Raw genomic sequence first — 15965 nt, 5'->3', positions numbered from 1 at the left:
GGACGTCCTGGGCGTCCATGGTTTGCGGTTGTGAGGCCGGTTGGACGTACTGCCAAATTCTCTAAAATGACGTTGGAGGYGGCTTATGGTAGAGAATTAAACATTAAATTATTTGGTAGCAGCTCTGGTGGACATTCCTGCAGTCAGCATACCAATTGCACGCTCCCTCAAAACTTCAGACATCTGTGGCACTGCATGTTTTTTGTGGCCTTTCATTCTCCCCAGCACAAGGTGCACCTGTGTAATGATCATGCTGTTTATTGATATGCTGCACCTTATCAGGTGGATTAATTATCTTGACAAGGTATAAATGCTGACTAACAGGGATGTAAACAAATTTGTGCACCAAATTTGAGAGAAATAAGCTTTTTGTGCCAATGGAAAATTCCTGGGATCTTTTATTTCAGCTCATGAAACATGGGTCCAACATCCAACATCTTTACATTTTGCATTTATATTTTTGTTGAGTATAGATAAAAAATGGCTGCGTTGGACCTTTAACAGCTTGAATTACAGTGCATTTATGTAAAACAAATAATTGGTGGGGAATACAGGAGGTATTGAGTTGAAAAATGTATAATTTGTGGAGTACTGTGGATACCAATATCCCTGTGAGCCTCCCAGGCCCATGTTGCCCAGGGTTAATGTAAATTGTACATTAATATTACATTGTATTGCACCCTCTTAACTTATTCCACAGATCCCAAAATGTGTTTAATATGCATTAAAACAATTACATGTAATTTGTATTTTTTTTAAATATATTTATTTTGAGGTCTGGCCGCGGAACCCCTGCAGTACCTCCGCGGAGCCCAGTTTGAGAACAATTGACTTAATTTACTTGCGCGTCCCTCCACTTTACTTGTGGGATTCTGCCCCCATATCAAGGAATCCCTCCTGGTTGAATATTCCCAAGGTCAGATCACATAGTCTACATACGCAGAAAGAATATGCTCAATTTCAGATGTATTATACTGGCATGGTTGTCATAGGTAGACTTCTCAGCAACTGGTCAATCAATTTCCTGTGCTAAGGAAGGTAATTATGAACGGTAGCAAATTTAGATTGGTCCGAATGCGGCTGGGCCACTCTGTAGATGAGACAGAAGGTTACCACACTAAATATAAACCCAAGCAGACACCCATGTGCAGCTGCATCAACTCTGTCACTCTGAGGTGCACAAAACATGATGGGACACACCAGAGCACTTGGATTAACTTGGCCGACCCATATCTCAGCAGCTCTCCAATCAACAGGTGTTTTCTTAGGTGTCTGAAGCCAAGGTACTCTGTAACGTTACAGTGCCTTTTGCCTGACATGGAAGTTACTCCTATTATTTAGCATTAAGAAGCACTAGCGTTAAGAAGTGCTTTATAATGAGAAACGTTAAAAACACACAAGACTGTCCTACCCTTTTTATTGAACATAATTCAGGTCATCAAAGTAACCCCAATGAGAGAGAATGCTTTTCGGACATTCTTGCCATTTTGTCCTGCAAGGAAAAACGACACTGAAACAAATGTATAAGAGCAACATGTGATATGACTGAATGTTTCCCCCCTGTCCCCTCTCTTCTCAGTGGATGGAAATGTCAGAAGTGTGAGATGAAAGAGAACCTGTGGCTGAACCTGTCGGACGGAGCGGTGCTTTGTGGGAAGTGGTTCTTTGATGGTGCCGGAGGAAATGGCCACGCCTTGGACCACTTCAAAGACACTAACTTCCCCCTAGCCGTCAAGCTGGACAACCTCACCCCAGACATAGCAGGTCAGTGACACATATTGGGGGGGGACTGGCCTGGCCTGATTTCAGTGTTTTAATTCTTCCATTAGTGTAAAGCAGACCGTCTCTACTAAACTGTCCCTTGTGTTGTGTATAAACTGACCATAAACCTACTTCAATTAGTTGTTTGTGAAGTTACGAGTAGCAATTAACTTGTAACTAGGTTTAACTGTTTAGATTTTCTCTCTCAGATATTTATTCRTTCGATGAAGAAGAAGCWGTCCTGGACCCGCAAATATCCGAACACTTGCAACACTTTGGAATAGACATTATACAGATTCAGCGGGTACGTCTTGCCGTCATTGTAGGAATACAATTTGTGATTTTCAACAACTACTGTCTGTCAATGTCACCAAAAAGTAACCTATATCAAACAGGCATTTCCATTTCACATAGAATGTGGGCCTGGAATAATATCAACCGTTTCTGGGTATGGCTGGACCCCCATTTTGAATGGGGACTCACTCCTTTTATTCCGCTGATTGAATAGAATGGAACAGATAACGGCCACCACAACACAGACAACACAAACAACGTGCGGCCGCGAGTCAGCGAGTGGGAGGTGATCCAGGAGTCGGGCATGAAGCTGAAGGCAGTGTACGGCTCGGGTTTCACGGGCATCAAGAACCTGGGTAACAGCTGCTACCTGGGCACCATCATGCAGGTCCTCTTCAGCATCCCTGAGTTCCAGAGGGCGTAAGTATCACTAGCATCTGGGATGGTGTGGGAGAGGGATAGAGGGATAGAGGGAGATCGAGAGCGAGGCCTTCAGAATGGACCGGAATAAACATAGTAAATCTGGGCGTGGGGGTCTAGGGGGGTCGTCATGTTTCGCCCTCATACAACAACACCGATAAAGATGACTATGAAAGAAAAGTGACTTGACCTAAAGGTCTTAATACATGTTTTGTACACATCTATTGGATAATAGTTGCACAACAATACCTACAGTACTGTAAGTTGCAGGTTTGTACGAGTGGATGAATGTGGTGTTCAATCTCATATTGTATGATGTCTGTTTTTAATCTCTAGGTATGTTGGAAATCTACAGAGGATATATGACTACTCACCTCTTGACCCCAGCACGGACTTCAGCACACAAATGTAAGTCAATACACAGGTAAATAACGTTGTTATCATGTTTATGACCCTCACCATGTTGATTTGATTTAGCTCGTCACATAAATCAGCAAGTTGTTTACCACTGGTGTTGCCCRATCTCTTTTGTTCTTAGTAGCTGTTAGTAGTTTGAGTAGCTGTTACAATGCAAGCATGTGTAATRGGTCATATGTGTTTGCCAGTTTAAATTATTGACCAATTTCTTTACTTTTTGTTTGTATGTTGATGGTGTTGGCAAAGAGCTTTTCTTAGTCAAGTTTGAGAAGCTACTGTATTACAATGCAAGCTTGTGTAATAGGACAGGCCATATTGGTTTGTCACTAATCCTTTGGTTTRTTTTTGTTTATCCACCAGGGCTAAACTGGGCCACGGACTCCTCTCAGGCCTGTACTCCAAACCACCAATGAAATCCGAGCTCATTGAACAGGTGATGAAAGAAGAATACAAGGTATTAGACTGGGTACGTCCAGCTCGATATCTGGGTATAATGTGAGCATGCAAAGTTACAGACTGACAAATGGAAATTTGGAGAATGTTTTGTTTTGTGGTTCCAGATAAGTAGGCGAAAGAGCTGTGGTTAACTAGTGTACTGTACTTTTCCTCTCCAGACATTATTCAGCCGCTAGTTTTTTAAACTTCTAGTAATGCAAGTGTAATATAATGAGGAGTCTGCATTCAGGTCAAAACAGAATGTTATTGGTTTCCGATCGTCCTCATTACATGAACAAGCAAAAATAAGTCTRTGCTGGTAGTGTGAACAATGCATAAGCGTTTGTAAAAAAATGTCTTTCTCCTGAACGTTTGTTCTGCTCGGTCTTCATTACTTTTTCCTCTGTTCACATTTCTTGATATATAAAAATAAGCTGCGGAATAGTCGCTAGAAAAAATCCCAGACACATGGAATCATGATGAGTATGAMCTCTGCCTCTAAGACACAATGAGCACGGTTATGGACACACTAATACGATTACTGTGGCTGGTCAGATTAATATAATAGTTTKTTWAAAAYGTTTGCATGCTTTACAAGAAGAATGATTTTCCTAATTTGTTTACATGGACACATTTGAAATCARGCTACTTGATGGGACTTCAGATAAGTGCAGTGACTTATTTTTGCGAAGTCTATTTGATTATGAGTACGGACATATAAAGTTTGTATGTGAACCGCTTTTTAAGATGCATACTTTGAGTTTTTCAGAATTTACTTCACATAAGAGGAGGTTCACTCTGCTGGTGCTGGCAAATATGCAGATCAAATACACTGCCGAAAAGCTGTTTACATGTCCTAATAATTAGAAAGATAGCTCAGAAAACCAGGTGTTTTAATCGACGCATGCTTGCTTCAATTTTGACCTTATGCCGATTTTAGATAAGCAGGGTAAGGTTCTCACATGACTATTTCCATACTCTGCCTACTGCCGTAATCAGTTTAATGTCGAATTACACTGAACAAAAATATAAATGCAACATGTAAAATGTTGGTCCCATGTTTCATAAGCTGAAATAAAATATCCCAGAAATGTTCCATACGCACAAAAGGCTTATTTATCTCAAATTTTGTGCCCACATTTTTTACATCCCTGTTAGTGAGAATGTATCCTTTGCCAAGATAATCCATCCACCTGACCGGTGTGGCATATCAAGAAACTGATTAAACACAGGTGCACCTTCTGCTGGGAACAATAAAAGGCAACTCTAAAATGTGCAGTTTTGTCACAAAACACAATGCCACAGATGTTTTGAGGGAGCGTGTAATTGGCATGCTGAGTGCAGGAAGGTCCACCAGAGCTGTTGCCAGAKAATTTAATGTTAATTTCTCTACCATAAGCCACCTCCAACGTCGTGTTAGAAAATTTGGCAGTACGTCCAACCGGCCTCACAACCGCAGACCACATGTAACCACGCCAGCCCAGGACCTCCGCATCCAGCTTTTTCACCTGTGGGATCGTCTGAGAASAGCCTCTCGGGCAGCTGATGAAACTGCAGATTTGCACAACCAAAGAATTTCTGTACAAACTGTTCCAGTTCTTCCATGGCCTGCATACTCGCCAGACATGTCACCAATTGAGCATGTTTGGGATGCTCTAGATCTACATGTACGACAACAGGTTCGCCAATATCCAGCAACTTTGCACAGCCATTGAAGAGGAGTGGGACAACATGCCACAACCAACAGGTTGATCAACTCCATGCGAAAGAGATGTGTCGTGCTGCGTGAGGCAAATGGTGGTCACAGCAGATACTGACTGGTTTTCTGATCTACACCCCAACTTATTTTGAAAATTGTTTTAAGRGATCTGTGACCAACAGATGCATGTCATGTGAAATCCATATTAGGCCCTAATTCATTTATTTCAATTGACTGATTTCCTTATCTTTGAAATTGTTGCATTTTATATTTTTGTTCAGTGTATTAGTGTGCATGTAAACGTACTCAATGTGAAATTTTACAGCTCTACGACCGTTTTAAAGTTGAGCCTTAAAATAGGTGACGTCCATAAGTTTTCCTCAGAAAACACTTGGTTGTCTCTACTGATCGCTTGTCAATGTTTATGATATTAGCTTATTCCCGAAATTACAACTGATATTCTATATTCATGTCCCAAATGTCGAACATGGCTTCTCCCTTTTGGCTTCTTTACCTCGTAGATAATAATCTGATTGGATTTAATAGGTGAGGGCAGCATGTTTCAAATTAAAGTGCTTTCACCTATGTGGTTACAGTGCCTTCAGAAAGTATTCACACCCACATTTGTACACATTTTGTTATGTTAGACTGATTTTAAAATGAATTAAATTGAGATTTGTTGTCACTGGCGTACACACAATATCCCATAATGTCAAAGTGTAATGATGTTTTTAGAATATTTTACAAATGTTATAAAAAAGGAAAAGCTGCAATGTCTTGAGAGAATAAGTATTCAACCACTTTATTATGGCAAGCCTAAATAAGTTCATGAGTAAATATTTGCTTGACAAGTTGCATGGACTCGTTCTGTGTGCAATAATAGTGTTTAACATGATTTGTTTTAATGACTACCTCATCTCTGTACCCCACACATACAATTATCTGAAAGGTCCCTCAGTCAAGCCCTGAATTTCAACCACAAAGACCAGGGAGGTTATCCAATGCCTCGCAAAGAAGGGTAGCTATTGGTAGATGGGTAAAAAAAAAAATACCTTGACCATCCCTTTGAGCATTGAAGTTGTTAATTCCTCTTTGGATGGTGTATCAATATACCCAGTCACTACAAAGATACAGGTGTCCTTCCTAACTCAGTTGCCGGAAAGGAAGGAAACCACTCAGAGATTTTAGGCAAATAGGAGAACTGTTTTAAAGTCACCAATCAGTCATTAAACATTGTAGTTACTCCACAATACTAACCTAATTGACAGAGGTGAAAAGGAAGCATTTACAGAATAAAAACATTCAACAACACAAGTTAAATTGCTTTGCCACCTTTTTTGCAATTTATCTTTTTGTCCTGAATACAAAGTGTTATGTTTGAGGCAAATCCAATACGATATATTACTGAATTCCACTCTTCATATTTTCAATCATAGTGGTGGCTGGATCATGTTATGGGTATGCTTGTAATCRTTAATTAAGGACTGAGGAGTTTTTCAGGATTAAAAAAAGAAACGGAATGGATCTTAGCACAGGAAAAATCCTAGAGGAAAACCTGGTTCAGTCTGCGTTCCACCAGACACTGGTAGATTAATTCAGCTTTCAGCAGGACAATAACCTAAAACACAAGGCCAAAGCTACACTGGAGTTGCTTACCAAGAAGACAATGAATGTGGCCGAAAGGGACAGTTTTGACTTTTGGAAATCTATGGCAAGACTTAAATGGTTGTCTAGCAATGATCAACAACCAATTTGACAGAGCTTGAAGAATTTAAAAAAGAATAATGGGCAAATGTTGCACAATCCAAGTGTGGAAAGCTCTKAGAGACTTACCCAGAAAGACTCACAGCCATAATCGCTACCAAAGGTGCTTCTACAAACTATTGTCTCAGGGGTGTGAATACTTATGGAAATGCAATATTTCTGTATTTCCTTTTCAATACATTTGCAAACATTTCGAAAAACATGTTTTCACTTTGTCATTATGGGGTATTGTGTGTAGATGGGTGAGAAACAAAATCAATTTAATCCATTTTKAATTCAGGMTGTAACACAACAAAATGTGGAATAAGTCAAGGGGTRTKAATACTTTCTGAAGGCACTGTGTACAGTAAAAGGCTATGAAATAAGGAAATTAAGCACTAAAAGCCTATTGGAAAACAGTCTGTTTCTTTACACCCCTGACTTCTCTTAGCCCTTATTAGMCACAGCAGTAATGGATAGGGCAGGAATGTGGCTCTGCATTTCATCTGAGGCCACTGCTAGTTTTGGACACAGACAGCTGAGTGGAACACCGTTGCCTGGCAGAATGGAAAAAGGAAGGGACATGTGCAGAAATATGTATTCTCCTCTGTCAATATTCATTATTTCTCCTTCTGATTAACTTGTAGTTATAAAAAATGTAAGGCTGTGTTGCATGTCTTAAAAAAAATATTTTCAATATTATAACCCAATATTTGTCCCCAATTTATTTTTGGGTCTTAATTTGCCCCCTTTTGTCGCAGTAGGAACATAATCCTGCAGCAGGAGGATTTGAATGATTTTTTAAATATTTAGAATCACAGCCAGGCAGGGGTCAGCTGGAAGTGGTGTTTGTAGGCTATACAATAACTTAGACTGCAGGTCCACTTGGCATCAGTTCAAGTAGTCTATGTAGTAGGCTTCTTGCATYGCTCTTTGARTTTTTGGAGGAACTAGTACTTTTGAAGTTACTCTCTGTGGGCTGTACTTGTACTCTTACTCAAGTAATTTCTGAGGGAAGTAACTTAATTTTTACTACGTTACATTTTACCAAATCACTTCAGTTACGAAGATTGATAGATATTTCATACATTTACATTTACATTTAAGTCATTTAGCAGACGCTCTTATCCAGAGCGACTTACAATCATTACAATTCATGTCATCACTGTCGGAGGAAAGCCTCCAAATTTAGTGATTTTCCATGAATCGATACTATTGGTTCCCCTTTACATCTGTATGAATGTTTCACGACCCCTTGAACAATGAAATGTATTCAAAATAACTTGTCAACAAACCCTGTATCTCCACCACGGCTCTTGAAGTGAAGCGTACGTCTTCACGCCTGAGGATATTTTTGTTTGTGTGTTCTTAGCCAAATGTGATCAGAGGGAAGTGGCACTTTAATTACCTTCTGCCTTGRTAATATTGTATATTTCTGGAGTAAGAAGTATTTCTCAGATAAAATTCTGCTGTGTTTTTGAGGGCGAGTGCAAATCAAATGGCTAGCTTTGGCTAACCCAGAATCTGACAGACAAAGTTTAATGTGTTTTTAGCTCCCCATATGGTCTAACTAGCCATATGGGTAGTTGGACCATAACTAGCCAACTTGTCATTGGCATAAAGAGTGAACAAATTAATCAGATGTGTGTGTGTGGCAATAACTAACTAGCTATTACATTAGGTTGTCACTGGCTAAGCTAGCTAAACTGGCTAAGCTAGGTAGCTGCAGTGTCAACCATGTAGCTAGCTAACGTTAGCTAGATCAACCAAGCCATGAGGTCGAAGGAWTTGTCYGTAGAGCTCTGAGACAGGATTGTGTTGAGGCACAGAACTCTGGGGAAGGGTACCAAAACATTTCTGCAGTTTGTAACCACCAAGACTCTTCCTAGAGCTGGCTGCCCAGCCAAACTGAGCAAGAACCCGATGGTCACTCTGACAGAGCTCCAGAGTTCCTCTGTGGAGATGGGAGAATCTTTCAGAAGAACAACCATCTCTGCAGCATTCCACCAATCAGGACATTATGCAAGAGTAGCCAGATGGAAGCCACTCTTCAGTAAAAGGCACATGACAGCCCGCTTGGAGTTTGCCAAAAGGCACCTAAAGGACGCTGACCATGAGAAACAATATTCTCTCCTGAATGCCAAGTGTCACGCCTGGAGGAAACCTGGCACCATCCCTATGGTGGTGCCAGCATCATGCTGTGGGGATGTTTTTCAGAGGCAGGGACTGGGAGACTAGTAAGAATCAAGTGAAAGATGAACGGAGCAAAGTACAGAGATCCTTGCTGAAAACCTGCTCCAGAGCGCTCAGGACCTCAGACTGGGGCGAACATTCACCTTTTGAAAAGGACAACGACCCTAATCACACAGCCAAGACAACGCAGGAGTGGCTTCGGGACAAGTCTTTGAATGTTCTTCAGTGGCCCAGCCAGGCTGGACTTGAACCCAATCAAACATCTCTAGAGATACCTGAAAATAGGGAGAGAAAAATGGGAGACACTCCCCAAATAGAGGTGTGCCATGCTTGAGGCATCATATCCAAGAAGACTTAGTTGTAATATTTTGTTTAATTTGTAATGAATTTGAAAAAAAATCTAAACCTGTTTTTGCTTTGTCATTCTGGGGTATTGTGTGTAGATTGAGGGGAAACAATTTTAGAATAAGGCTGTAACGTAGCAAAATGTGAAAAAAGTCAATGGGTCTGAATACTTTCCAAATGCGCTATCTACAGAAAGTTTAACTACAAACTTTTTTCAAAGCGCTGGTAGTGCATTCAGATTTCTATCACTGAAGCATGTGCACAAGATAAAAATCCATGCACGAGACGCATGCATTCTTGCTGAGCTCRTGCACGYGTTTACATGGTTCTGCACATGCTTCGGGTAATAGAAATCTAAACGCACTACCAGCACTTTGAAAATCCTGTGGATATATCCTGTGGATAAATTCTCACGTCCCCTTTTTAATTATTCTATATTTTTTAACCCCTTTTTTCTCCCCAATTTTCATGGTATCCAATTGGTAGTTCGTTTTTTTTCATCGCTGCAACTCCCGTACGGACTCGGGAGAGGCGAATGCCATGCACACACACTTGCATACTGGCCTACATGTGCTAATTAGAGTTGATTGATTTATGTTCTTCACGTTTTCGTTTTGTATCTATTATCTTGTTTTATTCTTATTGATTGCCCCCACTCACAAGGTGTATAAACAACAATGTTTAAAAAAAGAAAAATGGGAGAAGACTAGTATTTTGTAGTTGAATTCCTCATTGTACAGTGTATATAAATAAAAKATATATAATAAAATGCATTCAAAACTACTTTCTGCACATTTCTGATACTTTCTTAGGTTATAAAAGTGCTATCTCTTGTTAAAAAACCCAGAGTGGTGTCCACTGATTTTAAATGCTGTCTTTCTGYATTGTGAAGAGGGAAAACCCAGATATTCACAAAGTTTGTGATGAATGACAGGTTGTTTCTTCATGCAAAATAGATTTGGGGTTTAAAAWTCAATTAAGCTGCTTTATTTTAGKGGTTTAGTGAAGGCGGGTMATTTTTTTWASCTTTAGGACAAGGGAGTATACAGAMTGTTAAGACTACRCAAGGCTCTCATTTAACAAATGYGCSATTTTGGCATTTTTCACTGCCTAGATGGCTAGCTGCTGCATATCAACTTGTCTTGCTTGAGCAGTGTGAATTGTTGCTAATCTAATCTGTACAATATAGCCCTGAATCCACAAGTATTTACTATACAGATTACCGACATAGAGGGACTCTACACTACAGCACCTGCTGTTGTGAGATTTATGATTAATCTCACACAGCCAATAAAGACCGTCATGATTGCCTGCAGATTGACTGCTTGTTTTTGTGGGGAAAGGATCTCAAGGATTATTGCCAGCATGCTTGTTTATTTTGGGGGCTTCATTGGTCCTAGTGTCTCATTATGCCTTTATGCAATGGTGTAGGTACAGCACAGATTAGACTTTGCACCGTTGTCACTGCTCTCATAACAGAAAAATATTGTACTTGTTCAACTGTTTCAACTGTTCTGCCTGCAGCTATGGAACCCTGACATGTTCATCGGACGTGCTAAAAAAGCCAACTGACATTTACTCCATTTGCTGCACCCTCGATAACTACTGTGATTATTATTATTTGACCATGCTGGTCATTTATGAACATTTGAACATCTTGGCCATGTTCTGTTATAATCTCCACCCGGCACAGCCAGAAGAGGACTGGCCACCCCTCATAGCCTGGTTCCTCTCTAGGTTTCTTCCTAGGTTTTGGCCTTTCTAGGGAGTTTTTCCTAGCCACCGTGCTTCTACACCTGCATTGCTTGCTGTTTGGGGTTTTAGGCTGGTTTTCTGTACAGCACTTTGAGATATCAGCTGATGTACGAAGGGCTATATAAATACATTTGATTTGATTTCTGCTTGATTAAATTAGTTTTTTAAAATTGAAAAACGAAGATGGCAAAGCCCTTTTCAAGTCGAGACAAATCCTAACTTGAGTAGGTGAAATTGCCTCAAGTTGGAAATTAGCCTCATGATATTCAGAATGTTTATTAGCGGAATATTATTTTTTCCTGAAGTACCGCCAATCACATTTCAATGGTTTTGGTTTGGCGTCTTGTCTTGCTGCACCCACCCGTTGACAGGTTACAAATCATTCACTGTGTGTGTGACCCCTTGTTCTCATTCCAGCACCAGCCAAAGGGTATCTCTCTCAAGATGTTCAAAGCCCTGGTTAGCAATGGCCACCCAGAGTTCTCCTCCAACAGACAGCAAGATGCACAGAAGTTTTTCCTGCATCTCATCAACCTGGTGGAGGTATGCATGTATGGCTTCATACGTGTTTTCTATAAGTAGGAGCGTTTTATGGTGTACTTGTAATGATAAAAACTTCTCTAAAAGGCACGTAGTGATGAATACAGTATGCCATTGTTGCAGAGGTACAGCAATTGGAAAACAGTCACTGGTGTTCAATAAAAGGCTCATAAGCATAAACGGTATCTAACGGCACTGGCCTTTCAGCTTGTCTTTCAATGATGGCCATAATAAAAGTAAAAAAATAGCTTCATGAAATGGCTACCGTAAAGCATTTTYCTGGCATGTCGCTGCATCTCTGACTCCTGTCACACGTGGTCAATCGGAACCTTGGGGGAGAGGAAGCGGGACTGTTTTTGACGAAACGCAGCACCCTGTCCCCGGGCCAGACACATACTTGTGCTCTGAAGTGACTTTCTCAACCGGGTTAAATTTAGACTGCCCCTATCGATTACACAGGCCAGATAATGCTTCCTATTCTGCCTGAAGTCAACACCGAAACATGCTCAGACTAGAAACCCGCCACTTTCTCTGCTCTTGCCCTTGACAAAACAATCAAGCCAGAAATAAGTTTACTAGACTCTGTTGCATGGCTAAAAATCTATTGGCTATTTATTTTTATTTTTTTACATTGAGCAGTAAGGTCAAGTAAAATGTAATACAGGAGCTAACAAGTCAACGTCATGTTAATATAAGTAAAAAAAAAAATAAATAATCCCCCTTAGCTTCAGAATACCTTTTCTAATTTAAATGGGGCCCTATGTTTTTACCTTTCATTTTAATTGAGTGTATAATTTGTGGGCATAATCAGTTGTCCTTAGCCTGTGTGGAGGAACTGAGTTGGTTAGACCGAGATAGGCAGACTCTAACAGTAGCCTTCAAGTTTAGCCTCGGGACTGCCTGCCAGCCAGTTAGAATACGTCAGTTAGAGCTATAACCTGAGTATTTCTGTAGCCTCTTAGAATAGAAAAGCTGCTGATGTGACACTCCATACAAGCCAAACGGTTTTCATTTAAGACCCATTGCCCCATGAGTCCTCTATGACCCCCCTGCCCCAGTAAACATCTGCGTACCTCTTTCTCTTTGGGTTGTACTCATTTCCCCCGGTCTGTCTTCGTTAGTCAATCTTCGTTAGTCAATGTGTAATTGACCACGTGAAAACAGGATGCTTGGCATGGACCCTCTTTTGATTTTTATGTACATACATACATACATACATACATACATACATACATACATACATACATACATACATACATACATACATACATACATACATACATGCAGTTGAAGTCAGAGGTTTACATACACTTAGGTTGGAGTCATTAAARCTATAGTTTTGGCAAGTCAGTTAGGACCTACTTTGCATGACAAGTCATTTTCCCAAAATTGTTTACAGACAGATTATTTCACTTGTACTTCGCTGTATCACAATTCCAGTGGGTCAGAAGTTTACTTACACTAAGTTGACTGTGCCTTTAAACAGCTTGGAAAATTACAGAAAATGGTGACATGGCTTTAGAAGCTTCTGATAGGCTAATGACATCATTTGAGTTACACTCAGTCCACAAATTCACCCAACTTATTGTGGGAAGCTTGTGGAAGGCTACCCGAAACATTTCACCCAAGTTAAACAATTTAAAGGCAATGCTACCAAATACTAATTGAGCGTATGTAAGCTTCTGACCCACTGGGAATGTGATGAAAGAAAAAAGCTGAAATAAATAATTCTCTCTACTATTATTCTGACATTTCACATTCTTAAAATAAAGTGGTGATCCTAACTGACCTAAGACATGGAATTGTTACTAGGATTAAATGTCAGGAGTTGTGAAAAACTGACTTTAAATGTATTTGGCTGAGGTGTATATAAACTTCCGACTTCAAGTGTGGTTGTATACATATATCTCAGCAAAAAAATAAACGTCTCTCACTTTCAACTGCGTTATTTTCAGCAAACTTAACATGTGTAAATATTTGTATGAACATAACAAGATTCAACAACTGAGACATAAACTGAACAAGTTCACAGATATGTGATTAACAGAAATGGAATAATGTGTCCCTGAACAAAGGGGGGGTCAAAATCAAAAGTAACAGTCGGTATCTGTGGTGGCCACCAGCTGCATTAAGTACTGAGTGCATCTCCTCCTCATGGACTGCACCAGATTTGCCAGTTCTTGCTGTGAGATGTGGCCCTAGCCCTCACCCTCCGATCCAACAGGTCCCAGACATGCTCAATGGGATTGAAGTCCGGGCTTTCGCTGGCCATGGCACTGACATTCCTGACATTCCTGTCTTGCAGGAAATCACGCACAGAACAAGCAGTATGGCTGGTGGCATTGTCATGCTGGAGGGTCATGTCAGGATGAGCCTGCGGAAGGGTACCACATGAGGGAAGAGGATGTCTTCCCTGTAATGCACAGCGTTCAGATTGCCATGCAATGTCAACAAGCTCAGTTCGATGATGCTGTGACACACCGCCCCAGACCATGACGGACCCTCCACCTCCAAATCAATCCCGCTCCAGAGTACAGGCCTCGGTGTAACGCTCATTCCTTCGACGATAAACGCGAATCTGACCATCACCCCTGGTATCTACATAGGCAAACAGAGGCCCATTATCAGCAACCTTCACTCCTGTGTTCCAGTGGCATGTTGTGTTAGCTAATCTAAGTTTATCATTTTAAAAGGCTTATTGATAATTAGAAAAACGTTTTGCAATTATGTTAGCTCAGCTGAAAACCATTGTGATCATTAAAGAAGCAATAAAACTGGACTTTTTAGACACTAATGTACTTGTCCTTTTGATCAGTTGTGCACCGGGGCCTCCCACTCCTCTTTCTATTCTGGTCAGACCCAGTTTGCGCTGTTCTGTGAAAGAAGTAGTACACAGCGTTGTACGAGATCTTCAGTTTCTTGGCAATTTCTCGCATGGAATAGCCTTAATTTCTCAGAACAAGAATATACTGACGAGTTTCAGAAGAAAGTTATTTGTTTCTGGCCATTTTGAGCCTGTAATCGAACCCACAAATGCTAATGCTCCAGATACTCAACTAGTCTAGAGAATACCAGTTTTATTGCTTCTTTAATCRGAACAACAGCTTTCAGCTGTGCTAACGTAATTGCAAAAGGGTTTTCTAATGATCAATTAGCCTTTTAAAATGATAAACTTGGATTAGCTAACACAACGTGCCATTGGAACACAGGCGTGATGGTTGATAATGGGCCTCTGTACTCCTATGTAGATATTTCATTAGAAATCAGCCGTTTCCAGCTATAATAGTCATTTACAACATTAACAATGTCTACACTGTATTTCTGATAAATTTGATGTTATTTTTATGGACAAAAAATGTCTTTCCTTTCTTTCACCTTTCACCTTTCTTTCAAAAACAAGGACATTTCTAAGTGACCCCAAACTTTTGAACGGTAGTGTATGTGTATATATATAGTACCAGTCAAAAGTTTGGACACCTACTCATTCAAGGGTTTTATTTTCTTTTTCTTTCTTTTTTTTTTTTTTACATTGTAGAATAATAGTGAAGGTATCAAAACTATGAAAAAACACATTTGGTCATGTAGTCATCATCAAAAAAGTGTTAAACAAATCCAAATATATATTTTAAATTTGAGATTCTTAGAAGTAGCCACGCTTTGTCTTGATGACAGCTTTGCACACTCTTGTCATTCTTTCGAACGGCTTCACCGATAATGCTTTTCCAACAGTCTTGAAGGAGTTCCCACATATGCTGAGCACTTGTTGGCTGCTTTTCCTTCACTCTTCCGCTACCTGGTGGAGGAGCGCGTGCAGTGTTGCCAGACGAAGAGGTGCGCTACACCCAGAAGGTGGACTACCTCATGCAGCTCCCGGCCCCATCGAGGCCGCCTCCAACAGAGGTAAGATCCCACAGGCAGCTGGCCCAGCCCATGAGAACCAGCAGGGCTGCTGGCTCCCCCACAGCTATCCTCTTCAAAGGGTATGGATGCCAAAGTGGTTTGGAGTTTGTGTTTTTAAATGCCCAAGACTGCAAATTGTAGATGTGACTCTTGGCTGAATTTCCAAATTTTTGGGAAATAAGTTATTTCAAATGTCCAATATACATCACTAAACCCAATCATCTGAGAATCCGACAACCGGAACAACATTTTAGGAAGTTAAATGGCTTGACGTGTGTGTGTGTGTGTGTGTGTGTGTGTGTGTGGTGTGTGTGTGTTGTGTGTGTGTGTGTGTGTGTGTGTGTGGTGTGTGTGTGTGGTGTGTGTGTGTGTGTGTGTGTGGTGTTGTGTGTGTGTGTGTGTGTGTGTTGTGTGTGTGTGACAGAGGAGCTGATAGCGTATGAGCCAAGCGAAACGAAGCAGA

The 15965-nt window shown here is 40.5% G+C and overlaps 1 pseudogene; it reads left to right on the top strand.

Annotated features, from left to right (window-relative positions):
* LOC111975902 (ubiquitin carboxyl-terminal hydrolase 13-like) overlaps positions 1 to 15965 on the top strand; it is a 62458-nt pseudogene that overhangs the window by 16974 nt on the left and 29519 nt on the right.

The sequence above is a fragment of the Salvelinus sp. IW2-2015 genome, linkage group LG16, assembly GCF_002910315.2.
Source record: "Salvelinus sp. IW2-2015 linkage group LG16, ASM291031v2, whole genome shotgun sequence".
In the NCBI taxonomy this organism is placed as follows: Eukaryota; Metazoa; Chordata; class Actinopteri; order Salmoniformes; family Salmonidae; genus Salvelinus; species Salvelinus sp. IW2-2015.
The sequence above is the reverse complement of the archived record's forward strand: the minus strand, read 5'-3'. Positions and strand labels throughout refer to the sequence as shown.